This window comes from Cardiocondyla obscurior, linkage group LG07, assembly GCF_019399895.1.
Source record: "Cardiocondyla obscurior isolate alpha-2009 linkage group LG07, Cobs3.1, whole genome shotgun sequence".
In the NCBI taxonomy this organism is placed as follows: Eukaryota; Metazoa; Arthropoda; class Insecta; order Hymenoptera; family Formicidae; genus Cardiocondyla; species Cardiocondyla obscurior.
This window is the reverse complement of record NC_091870.1, coordinates 8,572,962-8,592,327: the sequence shown is the minus strand read 5'-3', so window position 1 is coordinate 8,592,327 and position 19,366 is coordinate 8,572,962. Positions and strand designations below refer to the sequence as shown.

The 19,366-nt window shown below is 46.0% G+C and overlaps 1 protein-coding gene across 1 annotated transcript in view; it reads left to right on the top strand.

Annotated features, from left to right (window-relative positions):
* Nucleotides 1-19,366, top strand: part of LOC139103906 (lateral signaling target protein 2 homolog) — a 71,391-nt gene that overhangs the window by 1,588 nt on the left and 50,437 nt on the right. The window contains exons 4-5 of the mRNA XM_070659031.1: nucleotides 15,819-15,959; nucleotides 16,117-16,160. The gene's annotated coding sequence lies outside the window, so the exon portion shown is untranslated. The remainder of the gene's footprint in view (nucleotides 1-15,818; nucleotides 15,960-16,116; nucleotides 16,161-19,366) is intronic.

The following is a 19,366-nucleotide window of genomic DNA, read 5'->3' as shown; positions in this document are numbered from 1 at the left end:
AGGATTGGAGAAAAATTATGAAAGAAGAAAAAATATTGCCGCAACGCGATTGGGTGCCGCGTGAAATTTCGGCGCGGCTGTACAAGGCGGTATTTGAAATTCAAATAAAGCGGTGAGTGGTTTACGACGGGCTTGAGGCCGGCCGACCACTTCGCCGCTAGAATCACGGACATCTTTACTTTCGAGGTAGATGGGCGTGCACGTGTTAAGTTCGCGGATTCGAAACGCAAGCGGACGCTCGGGCTTGCCAATTTTCTTACACGATACTCGACGGTATACGCGTCCGATTGTTAGTTCTTCGTTTTCCTAGTTAAGTGCTAACGTTCGCGGATCCTCGTCTACTTCGAGCGAATTACTGAATCGGTGGATATCCAGCTATGAAATCGAAACCGGGGGTCACGAGTCACGATCGAGTCGTGCCGGATAAGAGCCCGAAACAATTTAATGCCCGGCGAATGGTGGTCTTGGGAAATCGGCACCGCAAATACGGCGAAACGACGCGAGATTGTGGAACTGGGGTTTGGGGAGGAGGGAAGTTCTAGCGAGGGGGAAGGGGGGGGAGGACGAACGGAGCGAGGACGGAACGGTTTATGCCGAGGGTGGAGGATGAGGGAACGGATCTTGCTAGCGATCGTCTTGTCCTTAAACGCTTCGTAAAAAAGAGCTGGACACGATTTACGTTTGATTACAGCCTCGGCGGGGGTCAAAAGTCGAAGCGAAATGACTATCGATATCGATGGGAGCGAGCAAGTGGAATTATAGGTAACGGCTAATAATGCGGCCCGATCTCTGTTCTCCTCCACGTTCGTCCTCCCCCTTCTCCCCCTTTCCGCTGCAAGAGAGCGAGCCGCTCTAAAGAGCGCTCAAACGTTCAATCGGTCTTCCGCTCCTTCTCTCTTCCTCTCCCTTTCGCCGCTTTCGTCCCGACGCACTCGACAATTACCATTAAAATCCCGTTGCTCGAAAATCCGCGAAAATCCGTCGTGCTTTATTCGTCACGTTTCTCGACCGTCCCGAGTTCGAGCCATTTGACTCGGGTGCCATTTGGGAATAAATCAGGATTTCACGCACCGACACCGAACCGGTTTAAAGTCCCGATTCCGCAGATACAGCGACGAAACATGCACGTTCGATAGCAAGCGCGGCGGTTCGCGAGGATACCCCCCTTTTTTTTTTTACACGCTCGAGTAACTGCGTCGAGCGCTTTGCCAAAAACTTATTTTTTGTCCCGAGGATGTAATTCGCTGAAAAATTTAGCCCCGCGAAAAAAAAGAAAGATAAAAAGAAATCTATGAATCCCGCACTCGTGCCCCGCCAGAGATCTCAAGCTAATCGATCGATTCGCGATCGGATCGGCTTGATCGACGATAGGGGGGAAAAGGGGGGGACGCGGTACGACCGCGACAAACGCGCTCCCGCCCCCCTCGCGCTTTTCCTTTCTCAATCCCATACACCAAGATGGCCGCCGGCGGCTTGAACGCGCGCGAGTGGAGGCCTTGGAGCAAAAAAGGACAAGCGTAATAACATAGTATCGTTAATGGCCGGGCAATTTCAACGTGTACGAGTGCCCTCCCTTTCTCTCCCCTTCTCTTTCTCCTTCATTCCACCCGCCTCCTCTTCCACCTTTTTCTTCCTCCCCCCGGGCGGCACTCAGCCTCCCTTTGCGGTCTTTTCTTTCTCTTCCTTCGCTCTCCTCCTCTTTCTCGCGGCGCTTCGACTTCTTTTCGTTTCTCTTCATCCTCAATCGCGGCCCCTACCTCGCCGTCTCGCCAAACCACCCTGCCGTCCCTTTTATGTCGCTACGCGAGCTTCATGCCGTACCCGAACACGCGCGAGTCTTTTACCAAATGAGGAGTTCATAGATTTCAATGGTCACGAGATCGAGGATTCGCGTTGATTCATCGCTCCTCTTAGAACCAAAACGGTCGCGTTCGATTAGGGCGCCTTAATTCGACCTCGTTCTCCTTTCTCAACGTCACTCGGCAAACTTTGCCACTTTGAGTTTTTTTTAAGAAGATAAAATACAGACATTTATGCTCGGATCTCGCGAAAGGTTCTATTATAATTATTAATTTTTTTTTTTTTTTTAAACGAGTTACTGCGCCTCGAAAGCATCAACTTTATTTCGTTTTGTATATTCTTCGATCGACTATCGCCAATATGGGCGTCATTTGCAGTTGCAGTTGTTACGAACCCCCGTGAATTCTTCATACGTCGTTTTATCAAACGCGTATCCACTTTTATAGCCGCTGAATTATTCCCCGCGGTGTTAAATATTTATTTTACATTTAGAGAGGTGTCATTGTGATTCGGCGCGCGGCTGGAAATTGTGCACAATTAAAAAAAGAGAGAGAGAGAGAGAGAGATAAAGGGAAAGAAAGAGAGAGAGAGTAAAATTCCGATCGTTCTTATAAATGTATAATGAAAAGGACGCGTAACGCTCACGTCCGTTGCATGTCGGGCGTTAAAAAAAAAGAAAAAAAAAGGAAAAAAAAAATGCAATCGGTGTCCATTGTCCGAAAGTGACTGGTCGCGCAAATGCGAGAACATCGGTCTCAATTATTCAGGTAATTCGTTGAACATCGGCGGCTCAATGACTGGCGGCCGAATTTCTTTTTGTCATTCCGATGGCCGCGCGTTTTCCGCGTGTTTTCTCCCCGTATTCGATTGCGATCGGTTGTTAATCGACACTACGCGACATACTCGTACATTTGCAAAACGCCGAATATTTTGCCGCAGCGGGCCGAAAACACAATTAACGTTTTATTCCGCGCCGCGCTTTATTTAACGCCGACGCGGCTCAACTATTTTCACCGGCAATAAGCGATAAAACGAGATTTTCCTGCTGCGCCTGACGTACTCCAGCGAATTATTCACGTTTATTTCCGTAACGACGAAAATTATTAGTAATTCGGAAATTTTCCGAACGGACGTTTAAAAGAAATTTAATTCGCCAACCCTTTAGGGCGCGAGGAATAAAACGAGGAGCGTTCGGTTCGTAGCCGCGAGCTGAAGGAATCTCGTCGCTAATAATTTCTACGCGCTCTTAATTAAAATAGAGATTTTCTAATTCACGAGTTAAATGGGATTTGGAATGCTTGCGGAAACTTCGTGCGATCCTGTCGGGGAATGTATGTCGGTCGGAAGCGAAACAGCCGCGCGGTCGGCGGCGGCCGCGTTGCATGCGTGCGCTGGACGCACTCGCGGCCGCCCGGCCGTGCATCGCCGTGCACGGCCGTGTGCAATACTTGGGCGCGATGCCGAGATTAAACCGTGCACCGGCGCGATTACGATCCGGCAGTATCCGATTGGCCGCCGCTTCGTCGAACGGCCGGGGCGGAGCCGAGCGTAATGAGTTTCCAGCTTAGTACTCTCTCCGTTTCTCTCCCTTTTTGCCTTTCCTCTCGCCCGCGCCCCTGCGTTTCGCGCTCGCGTTCGCGCTCTTTCGCTCGCGGCTTTTCTCGCTTCTTCCCTCGGGCTCACCCTCCCCCTTTCGGTTTACGCACCCTTTCTCGCACATCGGGCAATAGCACGTGTGCACCGACACGCGTGCAACGACGTATTCTCCGCTCCGGTTTCGCGGCGATGAACCTCGCGTATCGCTTCCTTTCCCGCTTTCTTTGCGACTTCCCTGCCGAAGCTCTCGTTCGTACCCGGCGCCACGACGCAATTGCGCCAGGCATGGCCATTATCGGAGAACGTTTTAATGCCGCGGCACCGGGCCGTTCCTCGCAAACTGCCTCGCCGTGCGGTTTCAGTCCCACTCGACGGTCTTGATTGTTACAAGAGCGAAGCGTTAATAAAGGATAATGGTAAATGAACGTCGATGCTTCGTGAGTCAATAACGCGGTAAAATATCAACGGTAAAAAGAAAAAGAAATAAAGAAAAAAAAAAGAAAAAATTACCACGGGGATTAATTCGGCTGTATTCGATATTTTCGAAGCGTGCACGTCGACGTTTCGCGATACTGCGCACCCTTGATTTTCCGTCAACGTGATATACTTCGGGCCCGCGGATCGTGATTTATTTATCGCACGCGGCGTTTTCGAGTTGCGTTTTGCAGCGGAATTGATTCGCACATTACAAGGAAAGCATGAAAAACGTTATTGACACGCGCGTCGTCTTGCATTTTCCGTTTATGATTTATTACGAAAGAGATTCTCGGAGGCTTTAAATTATTAATTTTCTTTACGTATCGCTCGCGGTAGGGATGCTTATTTGATGAAGATTAAAAAGAAAGAAAAAAGAAACTTAAATATTTCAAGCACAAATAGTACAGTAGTTAGTTTTTTATTTTTTTTTTAAATCCAAAGTGGCATTTTACGACTGCAAATGCACTTCCAACAGTCCCCTCCTCGCGCAAGGCAAAGAAACTTTTAAACAATATCTCGAGAAATAAAACATCTATTCCAATTAAGATGAGAATTCAATTAAAGTCCGCGCTGATGAGGGCAATGAAATAAATAAGAATAATTCGACGGGCAAGGTAAATGCGAAAGCGCGCAACGCTCGGCAATGTAAGCAGCTGCGCTCATCGTCCTTTCTTTCTCTCGTCAGCGGCGATTGTAATAGCTATTTATTGTCGGTGCACGATCCCGAACCGCGCGCCGGCCTCCTAACAAATTATGCAGAATAACGCAGCGTTAATTACGGCCGATTGCGATCGCATGATATGATATTACGAGACGGACCTTCGGCCGCGCCGGCAATTTGTGAGTCCGCACACGAGCATCGGGCATGCCCATTAGTTTCTTTATACGCGGCCCGCGCGTAATCGGGCTCTAGTTGCGCTCACCTATTAAATTCCACGGTTTTGTTTGCTCGTTTTTTGACGGGCCGGTGCGCCCCATCCGCGAATGGCCGTGTTCCATCGAACGAGATTGAATCGAGCCCCGTAGCCACTCTGATGAGATTTGCGCGCAAAAAACGATTAATACCTCGTTTCTCGAGTATCCACTTAGGGCACGGAATTGCGAGATCGCGTCCCTTAAATCGCCGGCGGACGCGCGTGATTTACATGTATGTTTAATCCGCAAATTTTCGAGTCACGATCTCTTACGGCCGGGCGCCCTTACCTCCCCCTATCTTCCCCCTCGATCGTTTCGCGGCGGCAAGAAATGGTCTCTCTTATATTCTTAATCAAACGCAGAATTGAAGAGTCGTTATTGAAAAATCTGGCGCCGTGAGGGACGGCTATTTCGCGGGATTAAATAAAGTACGCGGAAAGAAAGTGAAGCGGGAAACTTTAACATTTCGACGTACGGGTTACCCTTTTGTTTCAAACGCTTGCGAAATTATTTTACGCGGAGCAACGCTTTGCTCCGTGCCCCCGGCACTTCGCACGTGACTCCTGAAAATCGATGTCGACACGACGAATCCGTAAAACATTTAAAAGTTCTCGTTGGCGCGCCTCCATTGTTGGCCTAATACGAATGAGCCGGTATCCTTGTCGACTCTGCATTCTTCATGAGAATCGCGCTCCGCCCAAAACGAACGTGACAAACACCCGACGTTTGCGGTAAAAATATCCATGCTCCGCAGGAGTCATTGCTCTACCTCTGCATAAAGTCTGCTTTCGCGAATTGCTTTTCAAAGCCGAGCGCGAGGGTAATTCATAAAAAAATATGTTGCAACAATCAACGCGGGGTAAACTTTTTTTTTCCCTTTTTCTTTTTTTTTTAAATAAAATAACAACTTTAATGAAAGCTCAATTTCGTCGGAGATTTAACAGGGGGAGGGAGGGGAAGGGGAACAAGATCTCGTAATTACAGAGGCGGTACGAAAAAAAAAAAAAAAAAAAAGCGACGACTATTCTTTTCGTACCGTCCCGGGCTAGATTTATTCATTTACGGCGCCGCGACCGATTTTCGGGTTAATCATTATTCGAACGACACGAGCGGTACGCATTAAAGTTGATTTCTTTCCTCGCGGTATGGTCTTAAACCTGCTCTTTGGTGGCCGTGGTGGTATCGCATCCAATCTCGGATAACCGCGATCTCCTGGAGCTTAGCTCCTCGGCTGGGAGAAAAGAAACGTTAGGGGTCTAATCGCGTTAGGTGCCCGGCTCGGCCATGTTGCTTTCTGGTCACGTACCGCCGTAAAACAAAGGAACATTGAGCGAGACCTCACGCAGGATACGCCCCTTAATATTTAATCCCTCATTATTGGGCCGAAGCCGAGCTTTTGAGACAATTGGCAGTTTTACTAGCCAATAAGGTATCGCGGAATACCGGACGGCAGAAACATTACGATCACGCGTGCTGATCACACCAATTCCGGAGCAAATCTAACGGCGAACGGAGAACGATGGTACTTCGATCCTACGGTGGGATATCACGTCGGCGTAAATTCGTATTAAAGTGAGCCGAGGCTAATAAGCCGGAGTTCGAAATTGAATTAGCACAAAGCTGAAGACGTATAAAGAGCGACTGGTTGCCTTCTCGAATTTCAATGTTTCCGCGAGTAGCGAAATTTCTGATCGAACTAGGCTTTCGAACGACTGACGGTTCTCGCGCTTAAAAATTGCGAGTACGAACTACATGCGTGGTTATATTGTCCCAGCGGCGTAGTTACTACGGCACTGTTCTTGACCCAAGAGACCTACCGTAATGAAATTAGAGTTCTCGTTGACTGAGGCGAGGTCCAACGCCGAGAGAGCGGCGCAGCTGTTGAAATATCACTGCTTTTGCAAAAGGTGGAACAGCTACTCGAGCGGTTGGAGAAAGGGGGGTTCGGAATGGATAGACCGGGAGAAAGAGAGGGTGCGAGAAAACGAGAGAGAAATTGGTAGGAGACAACGTGATCGAGCACCGGACATTGCGCGGTATAATGAAAACATGGCGGCCACCTGAAAATCCTGGATGGCTTTCGGAAGTCCGTCTAAAGTTTATCTTAAATCGCATCACTTTTTAAAAACCTACCGATTCCTCACTTGTTACTAGCAGCGAATTATAAAACGGATCATCGGTTCGTAATTGACGAAAGCGACCCGTTTGAATTAATTTCGTATGCGTAAAAATATATATATATATATTTTTTTTTTAATTACTTTGAAATAATTACGTTGAAAGATCGATTAAAAAGAGCGCGCGGCAATTCGCAGCCATCTCGGCGATTTTTTCGACGATCGTATCGGAGATCGTATTAATCCGATTTTTCCATTTAGCGGGAAACGCGGCGACTTGTCCTCGGTAGAGTTTCATGGAGCTCGAAATTAAATAGAATTTAATCTCGGGACGCGGTCGTAGCCCGGAATGCACAGAAGTCTGGTTTACGTCATCCGTAACCACTTAGCGTATTGGAGTTTGATTTATTTTCCGTGCCAAACTGCTGCCTAGGGAGGGTGGCTACCCTCTCAATGTACTCTATTGTATTTCTATTAAGTCCCGAGCACGTTCTTTCGCCCCGCAGGATCGTACCGTATCTCCCGATGTTTCACCCTCCTATGACGAGATCGTCGGCCGTGCCGGCACGTGTTTTTTAAACACCTCGTGCATCAAAGAGCGCCAATTTAATCGCGGAGTCAAAAAAAAAAAATAGTAAAAGGGGAGGGGAGGGAAAAACGGAGCTAGTTAAATGTAAAAAGTTGTACAAAGCTACCGCGGCAAGAATATGTTCGAACGTCGAATTTATTCCGAAGTTAAATTTTTGCACGATGGTATTAATTAACCCGGTGACGTCAAATAAATTTTCCTCCCTTCGCATTTTTATTATTTCCTTCGTTCCTTCGTTTTATTACGAGAGACCGTCGTACGCCACTTGAAACTTTTTTTTTCTTTTTCTTTTTACGAGGCAATGCAAAGGTACAACGTTAGGGGGGCACTTGGCGGACGGGCATAATATTCCATTAAATTGCAATTAGCGTCAACCACGTAGGAACGCTTTATACCAATTAAGAATTTAATTAATTAATTAGCTTACTCCTAATTCGTGGAACGCCGATGAGACTTTTCGGACGATGATTTAGATGAAGACATCGCGAGAACGGTGAGAAGCGCCAAGGCATAAATCCACCGTAACGGATTAATTTCATCGTACCTCGAAAGCAACGAGTATTTAATCGTACACCGTGTAACGCCGGCTGAGCGCGATATTTACGCGCTTCTTAATCTCGTTCAAAACCTAAATGAGCTAATTGGCAATATATGATTTTCGAGTCTTCGCGCTCGCGCGAAATAAAGCGAGGAAGGGTCGAATTGAGAAATTCTAAAAGCACGACGTAGCACCGCTTGGAAATTTCTTTGCGACAAGTATTATTGACTCTTTAACTCATTTTTTAAATTAACAAGCACCGGTAATCAAACTTATCTGCACGCGAAAATGAAATTCGCGCCTTACGCGAGGCAGCTAAATCAATCATTTAATTCAAAGGCACGAGCTATTCAGAAACGATTTCCCTCCTCCTCCCCTCCCTCCCCCGAAAGGTAAAGTAATCTTGATCGGTGAAGCGGCGTCGCGTAATGATGAAAAAATTGCCAACAGTTTTCCCAACTTTTAGCCGGCTAACTTGCCAGCGGAAATTAAGCATTCTTTTATCTCCGCGCGACGTCTCGCGCGTCTCAGCTTGGAGTTCCTCTTAATCAATCAAAAAATCATGAAGAAATGAATTAGGTAGTAACTCTCGGAGGAATATTTCATGGGAGATGAGATGGTAAGCCCCCTGCGTTTGATCTCTCGGTCGAAAAAAACGCCGAGACCACCGGCCCCCCCTCGGACAATTTAACGTACGGCGCGCCGTTATCAGAGCCTCGCAAATTATACGAGCGGCGCTTCGAATTCCTGATTGACGTTGACAATTAAAATTTCGCAAGTCCCACGATTGTAATACGTAATTAATTGACGGGCCGATTGTTACATGCGATCGAAAGCGTAATAACGCACCCGCGTGGGGGGAGAGGGAGGAGTGTGGAATAAAATCGGCACGCGGCACGCGAGCTGATTCCGGGCTGGTGGAGCGAAAATTCCGTCAATAACAATAAGAGCGGAGAGAAGATCGATATAAAGATACGTAGGAGAACGAGAGACGGAGAAAGAGCCGGGAGAGAATGCGCTCGCGGTGATAAACTCCTCGGTAGACAGAATACAGATCGAAAGTCTGCCGGCTAACCGAGTTATCGTGGCCTCCGCCGAATTACTGCACCCGCTTTCCCTCCATTTGGAAAATCCCCTGGTACTAAATAAATGTTTCACTCTGGCCGACTTGCCCGGTATATTTATATGCGGTGTTGCGGCGGCAACGGCGGCGATGTTAACCCCCTCAGGCCACCCTCTGTGCCTCCCTTCACCCCTGCGTAGCCATATGTACTTTCCGCAGGGGGTCTCAGAACCCGGCATCGCAGCCGCAAGAACGAAAACAACGGAGGATATAGGTGCTCGTAAGACGTATGGGGCTATCGTTTTTCTCGCGTAAACCTTTTCTACTCTAACGTGAATGTTTTAGGCGAGCCACCGAGGGGGGAAGGGAGCCTATTCCATCAGAAGGAACTATATAACGTTGAACATTGGTACGCGGGGATTAATTACGCGTATTATTTTTTGCAAATATTTAATTTATAATTGCTTAAATGTCGGTGCGATTTATGGAGATACGCGGATTCGCGATTGCAAATTCTGTAAGACAGCGGCGTTCCCCTCGCAATAACGGTATCCCTAAATCGGCGTAAGTCTATACCCGCGGGGTGGTGCGACGTAAAACTTTTTTTTATCCCCTTTTTGAATGTTTCAAATATATATATTGAACTGAGTCGCGTCGCAAACTCATAGCTTTTCGTAGGGGCCCCTTCAGGGCGATTCTCGGTCGGCCACGAAGTTTAAAGTTCCGCAGTCGCGCAACAGAAATCGGAGATGCCCCGTAGGGAGACAGAAAGTTTCGTTCCGCCTGCCATATAGTCTGCACCAGGTAATTCAGAGATACGTCGATTTTCCATTCCGACTCCGGTGTCCGTGACTGTCCCGCGCATAAATGTTTTAGCGGAGATAAAGCTGCTCCAAAGTGACTTCCGATCGCTTCGTTCGATTCTCTACAATCTGCTGTTCCGCCGAGTAAAATTAATTTCACCGATCCGAATGCATACGGCAGACTCGAATTTCCGCCGCCCGATAACAATTTCGATTTATCTATCATCGACGGAGAGGATGTAACCCTAAGATTAGCACTGAAGTCGAATTCGAACGCTTAGCAGAATCGCGTATTTTTAGCAAAATATATTGGAAGAAACTATGCGCGCACTAGGCAAAGGTTATTTTTTTTAAAAGATCTCAATTCCAAACTATGAAAAAAAAATTATGCGACTTACCAGTCAGCGGAGTTGTCGAATGCTGCTGGTGACTGTAACATAAAAAAGAAAAAATTATGTAGACACGCCAGAAAATTAACAAGATTAATAAAAAAAAGTTAAACATTTTTTTTTTTAATAAAGATTTAATTCAAAAAAATTTATTCTTACCTATAAGTTGCTCCGCCGATGCACGATGCCCCCCGGGCCTGCTCCTCCCCTCAGATGGGACGTGACGAGCCATCCTTCCGCGCACAAGTAACTCGCGAACGCGACCGTGATTTTATATTCGCGAAAATTATTAATCACTTGCGCGCGATATTTTTCGGCACTGCTGTAAAGAGAAAATCCTGAAAACAGGTTACTGGCTTACCGAACTGCATGAGCGTCAGCGGAGTTGTAGATTTCTGCCGGTGGCTGTAACATAAAGAGAAATATATTAATGTAGACATGTATATCGGTTTAAAAAATTAATAAAAAAAAAGTAGAGGAAATCTTTTAATAAAGATATAATTTAATAAAATTCATGCTTACCTATAAGTTGCTCCGCCGATGCATGATGCCTCCTGGTGGGCCTGCTCATCCTCTCAGATGGGACGTGACGAGCCATCCTTCCGCGCACAAGTAACTCGCGAACGCACTTCCGAAAATGAAAAAGAAAATCGTTAAAAAAAACGCCGGAAAACTAGCGGCACTCCCGAAACGACCGACGAACCGGCTGCGGTTCGTATGATGACTGATATCGGCGCACGGCACTTTAAAGTTCATTAAACGATGCGAAGCAGCGGAGTTTCTCTTGATCTGAAACAGAAAAATGAAAAAAATTATTTCATACATATTAAATTAATTAAATAAAATATTTAAAAAATATTATAAAAATCTGAAGCATTTAATTCGAAAAGAAAATTAATATTTCTTACCCTGGGGTTGCTCCGCCGGGGCAGGATACCCATCCTGGGCCTCCTCCTCCTCTCAGGTAGCACATGTCGAGTCGTCCTTCCGCGCGATGGACACTCGCGAACACCCCGACCGTGACTTTACCATCGCGAAAATTACATTGTCCTCGCGATTAAAATAAAACCATGCCGAAAAATTACGTCCGAATACCGTCCGAGACTCCCGGAACGACCAACACGACGGCGCGAGCACGTGGTCGTCGCGTAGTGCGTACGTTAACGAAAGGAGACGCAATCGCACGTGCTCTCCTCACGCGGAGGACGGAGAGGAGAAGATCTCGTATCGCGAGGTATTCGTCGAACGGAAATACGTATTAATTTCGGCACGAGCACGCGGTCTGCGTAACGCGTACGTACGTGTGTGTTGCGCGACCGCTGGCGAAGGACAAAGCGAGAGTGGGAATAGTGGGGGAAATACTTAGCGCGCGGCACGTAGGCTCGCGCTCGCGCTTGCTCTCACCCTCCCCCCCCGCCCCCCGCGGCTATCTATTCCTATCTATTTCTTACTCTCGTTCGATTTAATTGTAATATTAAATTAGTATGTCCAGACAAAGACGGTGCTTCCGCCAAGTCGTCCTCGATCTCGAGAATCGCGAAGACCGTCTTTGCCTGGACATATCAATTAAATATTAAAATTAAATTGAACCTTAAAATCGCCGATTTAACAGCCGACGTTGACTCTCGCTTGGCGTGAAGCAAGCCAAGCGAGAGAGAACTAATAAGCGACGGTTTTAATCGGTGACAATTAACAGTTAATTTACGCGTCACATTAATTTTTTTAAGATTCTTTAAGACAGGATATCGCGTGAAACTTTCAAGCGGTATACAATTGCGCGAATGAAATCGTATAATAATTATTATCGCGTTACAAATCACTCGTCGGAAAAGAAAGGCGGAAATAACGCATCGTGCAATGTCAGGGCGCGAATAAGAAAGGAAAAGAGTGCGCGGATTATTCTCAGGGAGCGTTGCACTGCATGTTTTAGCATTAAAAAATTGCCGGTTGCGAGAACGGGTTTTGCCAAATTGCTTCGTATATCTCAGGAAATTGCTCATTATCTAAGAGAATTATTTCCCGAAAGAGGTCCTCGGGCGCTTTTACGCGACGACTTTGGCGCGCCGATTATCGCCGAGCTAACGACAAACTCGTAAACGGCGAAATTAAAAAATAGATTATCCATAAAGCAAAGAATCTATTAAGACGTAGAGTTTTCTCGACTTTAGCGCGGCGCGCATACCGCTAAATATTGCGTGCTTGCCCGTGCAACATCGTCGTTCTCGCCGCGAGTTCAGTGCGCAAATTGCACCGGGTAAAAATTAAATTGCAGGCATTTAAGTTTATCTCTCCTTCGCAAAATAACGTTCGCCCAGCCGCCTACTCCCGCGAAAAAGCTCGGTCGTCAATCGCGAGGGAAACGCCGAACGCTATCACCCAGGCTGCGACGAGTTTTTATAGACCGGTCGGTGGTACGCAACCGGGTTGTAACGGAGATCCCCGTGGCAACCGAATTTATATTCCGTGTCCTAATAACGAACGAGCGACACTTGCTTTCGCGAACGACCCCTCGATACATGGTGTACGATTTCACAACCAAGCCAATCGCCGAGGTAAAACCACGTTTTCCTTCTCGGTCGCTCCGGAAATTCATCTCGGCGTTCGAAGATTTTCTATCGGCGACAACGGAACGATAATTAAATTATATTTACTCTCGCGTCCGTTTTTCTTGATTGCCGCGCGCAATTAATTATACTTTAAGCGTATCCGTTTCGTTTCTTATCTCTACGGCGACAAAACTGCAGAGGCACCGGGGGTAAGTGCACCCTTCGCACCTTCTTTTGACCGGGTGGCTGGATCCCTCGCATGAGGCGTACAAAAGGCCCGGAGACCCGTGGGGTGCACGGGACCCCCGCGGCTCGCACGAGTCGGTTCCCCGGGGAGACACGAGTCGAGCGATCATAACAATTTTGGGGCACGGTGGAGGTAGGTGTCGCGCGGTCATGGTTCTCACATGGGTGCGCCGTAACGAAATTGATGTCTCTGTTTCGTATCACGTTCCGCGTGTAGGCCGCGAATAGAGACGTGGAAAGGGAGCGTTTTTCTTGATTATACCGGCGTGGACAAGCGACACGGGGGAGAGGAGAGGCGAGGGGGAAACCCGTGGGTCCAGATCCGAATCGGGAATCGTTTCTGCTGCTAAATTGACGTCGCTTATGATCGCAGCCACCCGGTTAGACCGGCGGTGCCGCACGTGTTTTCTTCGATTGCTCTGTCATATGTGAGCAATCGGTTAATGGAGTTCCATTACCGCGCCGAGATACTCGCAATGCCTGCAACCGCGAAATATCGACGTAATAACGTCGTAATTATGAGGACGTCTTCCTCGCACGTAAAATGATTGAAAATTATTGATGACGGCCGGTGGAATTTTTTTTTTTTTTTTTTTTTTTTTTTTTGGTCGCCGAGAAACGCGCGCAATATCGCGATTATATTACATCATTAAGAGTTACGTTAAAAGTCAAGAGAATCGAGCTCCGTAGTATTTCCTCATTCAGATGCCAGATTGGCGGATTATCTATCGCTTTCCCATGATCGGCCGATCCTGGGAATTGCTCGTCGATGCTTTTCACCTCTTTCCTTCTCGTCGGTTCGCAGAGACGGGCTTGGTGCACCGAAAGCCCGCCCTCCTCTGCCTCGAATCAATTATTTATCGTCGCCACCGCTTTGTGTTACGAGATAAATATTCCGTCTGTAACTTGAAACGCGCCGAGGGTTGATACTCGTGTTCCCGAACGATTACACGAGCGCGTAGCAATGGTCTCCGATGCATCAGGGACCAATCTCGACCAAACGGCACAGGACCGTCTCCTGATTGATTCCTTCTCGCGGAGAGGCCGCCTCTGCTCATTGCGCATGGATGAGAAAAGGGAGCCTCGCCGCCAGCGCGTCCTTAATGCCTTTCTTTCCCACGTGAAGTTTAGATTAATTTTCTTTTTTTTTTTTTTTCAAGCTCCTAACGACAGATTTAAACATTTTTTTTCTTCCGCGGCAGACGCGACGGAATCGACCGCAAAACGCGAAGCAGTGATAAAAGTCAGGGAGTTTTGAATAAAGAATGCCGACTTTCGGAGGGCCACGCGCGTATGCTTGGTTTTTCACGTCGACACATCCCTCTGGCGAATGCCGGCGCCGGCGAACGGTCAACCCCGCGTTTTTCTTATAGAACCCGTCTTTTTACCGCCTCTCTTTCTCCCTTTCCTCCTCGTTTCTCTCTCTCTCTCTCTCTCTTCTCTCCGCGTCTCTTCATTCCACCCGTGCATTTCACTCGCGCGCTTTTCGTGTGGGGTTTATACCAACTCCAAAGGGTAGCATGAATTATTTCGCCGGCGGTGAAAACGTCTAAGTGACACATGGACGCCTGACACCTAAATTGATCCTCGATCGGGAACGCACCGGGATCGCGTCGGAGGTCGCATCGTTGCGACGGTAGTTTCGGAAGGGGACCGATTTTATAGGAACTGTTGTCGGAACGTAGAGACGGAAATCGAGAGAGAAAGAGAGACGAGAGATACCCGCGCGAGGGTAACGTCTCCTGCATTATTCCCGAAGTCTCTGCAAAATCGCGTTAATCTGCGTTTCGGATGCGCGGATCAATTTGAATCGAGGAGCACGCTCTGCCGATGGTAGTAACAATAAATCGCTTCGGCTCGAAAGGCTCGTCGCGGAGGGAAGGATAATTTTAGATACCGAGATGGAGAACAGTCCCTTTCGAGACAAGCCGCATTTATAGACTAATGAAATTAGGCTGTCGAGCGCCTTTGACGAGCGCGCCGAGAGAACGCGGATAAGCCGGCGCAGGTAAAATGGCACTCCGCCGTAAAGAGAGCATGGGAGAATGGGGAACTTTTTTTTTTTCCGCGAAACTAGGTATTACTTTGCGGCATTAACGTCCGCGGTCTTACGCGCGTTGATGACATTTTTAACGTTCGCGTTGCAATGTCCATTTCCCAAGTGTAACGGCACGATCATCTGTTCCGAGTATAGTTGGCGGGTGTTTATTTTTTTTCTCTCTTTCTTTTTTTTTTTTTTTTTTACTGATAATGAATGCTAATGAACATACACAGAATGTTTCTACCAATATAAATTGTATAAACGCTTGGATCGTTCTAAAAGCATACGGGATAATTTTTGAAATAAAATTTTCAAGTTTTTGACGTCAAAAAGCATAATGTATTATACATTCGCGCGAATTATGCTTTTAAAACATAACGCTGTGATATGTTCAAAGAATAACGTGTTTGTTTAGCATTTAAAAGTAATATGAAATTGTCTTATAAATAAATGTATATATGTATAACACATAAAAGTAATTATATGTGCTTTAAATTTTTAACACGTCATTAACTAACGATTTTTGGAATGCAATGGCAATCTGGATATCTTCAATAATTATTTATTATCAATAAAAGAAAAGATTTTAAACTGAAATTTATTTAATTAAAAAAAAAAAAAGAACATTTAATAGGAATTCTCTTTTTTTTTTTAATTTTTGTTACTTTTGCTAATAAAATATAACTTTGTTGTTTCAGATAAAAATCTCGAGCAAGTTTTAACAGAAGTGTTTGGGAATTATTTCACGAGTGACCAATGCTTGAAAGGATTACTCGACACCATCTAAGAGGAGGAGCAGACCCGGGACGGGCGTCCTGCATCGGCGGAGCAACTTTTAAGTGAGTGTTAATTCTTTTTTTAAATTTATCATTTTATTAACTCAATTTTAATATTTTTTTTTTTTATTAAAGAATCAAATACGCTTATATTTTTTTTTTTGTTTAAACATTAATTATTTTCAGCATGTCTATATTAATATTTAATTTTATGTTACAGACACCTGCCGAATTCAACAACTCCGCCGATGCTCGAGCAGTTTGGTGAGTCGCAAGACTTTGTTTTTCGTAGTTAGCAATCGGAGTCTCTTGAACCGATTATATTATTTTCCCGTGCAACTATTCTCTCGCATTCTCAATGACTACTGTGTCCCTTCATTTGACGCGTAATTATCAACCATCGGCGTATCGATTATTCCTCCTGAAGCATCCTATATACGTTCCTACGACGGGAGTTTACTTCGGGCATGCAATACACACGGGCGGCGAAGAACTGCGTAATAATACGTGCCCTGGCCATTAGAAAAGTGCAGGTTCCACGAGGCGGTGTAATGCAAAAGGCAAGAGAGCGGACCTTAACCGCGCCGGTCGCCGTTCTACGTGTGCGGCAAATCATTTCGTTGCCATTATAGCAGGTACCGCAATGTTTATTGCGCAAACGTTCCACGGCACGTCGTGGATTGCCCTCAAATGAATTGACGATCGAAATATTCTCGCGCAATGCGCCGCGTTTGTTAGCTTATCGGTTTTCCTACGTTCGACAGCGCATCGAGCGCGGTGCGCGCGAGATAAAACGTATTTAATTTTTCCGGACACGCTTCAGTTTTTTATTTCATTCTTGAGATGAAAAAGAATGTCGAACGACGCGATACGAAAATAGAAGCCGCCGAATACAAGACAGAAAATTAAGCAGCGTATTCGAAAATTAAATCCACTCAAGCTGTTTGATATAACATTTTACGATGAAGTTATTAATCGAATAAGATTATTAATATGTCACATCTTCGTGCCGCCTCTGTCTTTCTCTTAATTGCGATCGCGGCAAACGTTACCAGATTTTAAACTGCATTTTAGTTATTATAGCTAACGATTATTAGCTGATTAAAAATTTCTAAAGATATCGCAGCGACGATATTTTAATTTGATTAAAGGAAGTTTTGATAATTAAGTTTTAACTAACCGTGTTTCTATTCTAAGATTACATTCAGGCACCGGGCGTAATTAAAAAAAATAATCCTCTGCACGTAATATTTTTTTTTTTTTTTACGTTTCTATCGCGGTCAATGACTCGTCGGCGGCACGAAGTTTCGGGTGTGGGACTCGGGGACTTGATAGAGCCGCTTGGACGTCTTGATACTCCGAGCTCTCGTAATTGGTCATCTCGTCTTTCGTCTCCGACCCGCCGCTGACGCGGTGTCTACGTTAAAAACTAGAAATACCGCAGGAAGGTTTCCGCTCGAAACGAGATTACAGGGCGCCGGTGACGCGCCTCTCGGCCGAGCGACGGTGTTGTACCTGTTCGGGGTACCTGCTGGAAACGACCAGGCAGACTTCTGCGTTAAACGGCGGAAACATTCGGGACACTTCCGCCAAAGTGTGCCCTTTTAGGGAGATACGTCCCGCAGTTTAAATGTCACAGCTCGTCTCCCTCCGGCTAAATAAATCGCAATTTCTTGCTGAACAATAATCGCGTCTCTATGTATCGTTGATAATTCTTAAAAAAAAAAAAATCTAATGCCTGTCGCGTTGAAATGCAGCAATTTGAAAAGCTAGGTAACAAAGGTTTCGGTACGCTTTTTTAATATGCTCCGAGTAAATCGTTAATAATATTAACTTCGCGAACTTTGTTAGCGGAGAGATCGCGCATTACACGGAGTCGTGGCGATTCACATGAAAGGTTCCCCGCGTCAAGTGCCCGGGACCTTCGATCCCGGTGGCGGGCGGGTGTTTGTCTCCAAATAATTGGGCGGGACGGCGCGCGGCGTCTCCTCTGCAATTATAGGCAGTAAACGCAGCCACATCCGGTACAGGGAGCTCTAGGTGAAGCGGGATAATTCCACGAGAAAAGACGGCCGATTAAGGCGATCGGAGAAACAGGACTCGCGTCTTTGACGGACGTTGTTAGGGAAAAAAAGATGTGTGACAAACAGGGAGGGAAAAAAAAAAATATAAAAAAGAGTAGGCGGGAGTGGAAAAACTGACTGACCGCTTGCCTATTACGCGGATACGAAAGATCAGAACGTCGCTGATATCGTGTGACAAGGCAATCGCTTCGGCGTAAAAATAACGGGGATCAAACTTCTGAAGAAGACGTAGGGCACTGCGCGGCGCACTGACACAGAATAATGAGCCCTCGTTACGACAACTCGTTTCCGATGCTTTCCTCGTATTTCTTAAACGGTGCAATTTACGAAGTGTACCGATCTCGTCGAAGGAAATGAAACGTCGCGCCTCGTTTCGCGTACTTGCCGCAAAACATACGCGCACGAACGACATTGTACACAAAATAATGATACGAATTGATCGACGCAAAAAAAAAAAAAAAAAAAAAGAGAAAAAATAAGAAGGCGCGCAACGCGTTGCGTTTAACGAGGAAAGAGCGGACGCCGCTTGCATTTTCTACATAAATAGAACCGTCTCCGGCTCTCAACTTATTACTTTATAAAAATGTTAAGACGAGGGATATTGAAAGGCGATTACATTTTTCAGGAGACATTTCAATCCACTTCGCGGCAAAGTGACGTGTAAAAATAATGGAAATGAATCGATTTACCTATATGAAAAGGAAAATGCACACTCCGCGGGGCTGCATCCGCGATCGCTTTCGCGCGAAACGACGCTCGCCTGTAATCGTTGCTCGAGATAGCTGTGTAAAGGGATCATTAAAATCTTTAATTATCCGCAGATCAAAGACCGGCTCCGTTGCTTATTAAATTAATGAAATTATTACCAACATTGTTACTAATTGTTTTCCGCTGCAATTGGTGTAATTCCGCGCGCCTTCCCACGCCGAGTCCTTGTTCCTCGTCGGCGCGGCATCGTTTCCTCGCGAAGATGTACAGTTAGACCCCGAGAAACGTAGTAGCAGTCAAATCACTTTGCATGGATTTCAATGGTATTTTTCTTTTTCTCGTATATACAACGTTACATGTACTTACATAACATCACATCGTTCGCTATAATAATTATTTTACCGAACTTAACTTAAAACATACTTAATTATACGACGACGATGACGATCGTAATGTACGATTTATTTTATTTTATTTTATTTTTTTTTTGTATTTTTTTTCTTTTTCTTTTTGTTTCAGCAGTATATATTTATAATATTAATAATTATAGTAGTATTCCGGGATATATATTTAATATAATCTTGATTGCATTGTGCCGCGTCGCGGCGCGCATGAAATAATATATACAGGACGTATCTAACAATTAAAGGAGAACGTACGCCGCCGGTACGTTGGCAC